Source organism: Sceloporus occidentalis, unplaced genomic scaffold, assembly GCF_023333645.1.
Source record: "Sceloporus occidentalis isolate IW3139 unplaced genomic scaffold, rSceOcc1.0.p SCAF_3, whole genome shotgun sequence".
In the NCBI taxonomy this organism is placed as follows: Eukaryota; Metazoa; Chordata; class Lepidosauria; order Squamata; family Phrynosomatidae; genus Sceloporus; species Sceloporus occidentalis.
The window spans coordinates 6,965,483-6,967,975 of record NW_028316983.1 but is presented as its reverse complement, the minus strand read 5'-3'; the positions used below and the strand labels follow the sequence as shown (position 1 = coordinate 6,967,975).

At 41.6% G+C, this 2,493-nt stretch overlaps 1 non-coding gene across 1 annotated transcript; it reads right to left on the bottom strand.

Annotated features, from left to right (window-relative positions):
- Window positions 1-1,491: 1,491 nt before the first annotated feature.
- Window positions 1,492-1,563, bottom strand: TRNAE-CUC (transfer RNA glutamic acid (anticodon CUC)). Its single transcript has one exon. It is a non-coding gene; the product is annotated as a tRNA-Glu (tRNA).
- Window positions 1,564-2,493: the final 930 nt, after the last annotated feature.

The following is a 2,493-nucleotide window of genomic DNA, read 5'->3' as shown; positions in this document are numbered from 1 at the left end:
AGCCATCCAAAAAGTCCTCTTTGCAGATGTCTGCAAAGGGATGCTGAGTGTTTATGCATTGCAAGGGAATAAACTGGAACGAAATGCATTGCAAGGAGGGGAAGGAAGGGCAAGAAATGCACTGCAAGGGAATGAATTGCAAGCAAATAAAAGAAGGGAATGAATTTGCAAGAGAATAAACGAGCATGGAATGAGTTGCATGGAAATGAAGGGAATAAACTGCAAGGAAAGAAAGAATTGCAAGAAATGCATTGCAAGGGAAGAAAGTGCAAGCAAATTAAAAGCAGGGAATGAACTGCAAAGGAATACATTGCAAGTAAATAAAGTAAGGGAATAACATTGCAATGAAATACATGGGAAGAGAATAAAATTACAAGGACATAAAGGAAGGGACTTAATGGCAAGAAATGTATTGCAAAGCAAGGGAATGAATTGCAAGTAAATAAAGTAAGGGAATAACATTGCAATGAAATACATGGGAAGAGAATAAAATTACAAGGACATAAAGGAAGGGACTGAATGGCAAGAAATGTATTGCAAAGCAAGGGAATGAATTGCAAGTAAATAAAGTAAGGGAATAACATTGCAAAGGAATAAGGAAAGGATTGCAAGGAAATAAACTGGAAAGGAAAACATTGCGAGTTAGTAAAGGAAATGAAATAAACTGCAGGGAAATGAAGGAAATACTGTACATTGCAAGGGGGCAAACTGCAAGGAAATAAATGGCAGGCAATGCCTTGCAAAGAAGTACATTGCAAGGGAATGCATTTTAAGGAAATGAAGGAAATACATTGCAAGGAAATGAAGTGCAAGGAAATAAAGGCAGGAAATGCATTGCAAGGGAATGAACTGAACGGGAGCAAACTGCAAGAAAACAGGGAATAAATTGCAAGGAAATGCCTTGCAAGGAAATACAGGCCCCTTGTTGCCCCAGAAGGGCGAGTGCTGCCTTCCCTTTCCCTCTCCTTGCTTCCTTGCCTTGCAATGCCTTGCATATAATTGCACAACAGCATCCTTCCTCCTGGATTGGAAGGAGGCGTTTGGGGGCTGAGATGCTCTCGCTTACCGCATGCGGTGGAGGCTGGAGGGGCCTTAGAGGGCCAAGGGAGGCTCTGGAGTCCTGCCAGCCATGGGTCTACTCGGGAGTAAGCCCCCTCCAGCCCAGACTGGGGCTTGCTGGGAAGCCAAGAGGGGAGGAAACGATTTGCTCCGAGTGTGACGTTGCAGAGGCGAGCTTCTCTCTCTTGCAAAGGGCGCCTCGCTCGCTCGCTCGTTCCCTGGAAGCCGATTACTTTGCAGCAAGGCAAATCCAGATCAAGGAGGCGCAGCTGCAGCTTTTGCAAAGAGGTCGAAAATCCTTACAGCAGGAAATGCAAACGCATCTGGCTCCTTTGCAACGTCCTGCAATTGCACCATGAAGCATTGGGAATTTGGGTACTAAAAGTAATAATAATAATATGAAATGAAATGAAAGTTGACTCAAAAGGCCTGTTCCCTGACCGGGAATCGAACCCGGGCCGCGGCGGTGAGAGCGCCGAATCCTAACCACTAGACCACCAGGGAAAGCTGCTTCCAAAGGGGCTTCTGACTCTGTGAATTCAGTCTCCAAAAAGGAGGAAAAAATGATTACAGGATTTTTATGCATGAAGTTCTACTTTATTTCAGAGACAGTTGTTGCAAAAGGAGGGGGAAAGGCAACGTTACAAATCGCTGTGGAAGTGATTGCATTGCAAAAGATATATAGGAAGAAGACAGATGGACTATGTCTGCATGCATGAACAGTATTCTGTAATAAATTCATGCATACTGTTCATGCATATATATATATATATATGCACATATGTATGTGTGCATGCATGAACAGTATGCCTGAATTTATTGCAGAATACTATTCATACATGCACATCCATATATTGTATATATATATGTGTGTATATGCATATATGTGTATATATATGTGTGTGTGTGTGTGCACATATGTATGTGTGCATATATATATATATATATATATACACACACACATATTTGTGTGTATATGCACATGTGTATGTATGTGTGCATGCATGGATTTTATTATAGAATACTGTTTATATATGCACATATGTGTGTGTGTGTGTCTGTAATGTGCATCCATGAACAGTATCCATAGGTTTATTATAGAATTCAATGACATAGCCTTGCCAGTCTGGAAAATTATGCAAAAGAGTCTTGCAAGAAAAAGTCTAATCCACGCTGCAGAAATAATCCAGTTTGAGACTGCTTTAACTGCCCTGCATCAGTGCTAGGGAATTCTGGGAAGTGTAGTTTTGTGAGATATTGGCCTTCTTTATCAGAGAGCTCTGGTGCCACAATAAACTACAATTCCCATGATTCCCTAGCACTGAGGCAGGGGCAGTTAAAGCAGTCTCAAACTGGATTATTTCTGCAGTGTGTTTTGGACTTTAAGTCTTTGAAAGCTCATGCTATTTTATCTCTTTCAGTTAGTCTGAAAGT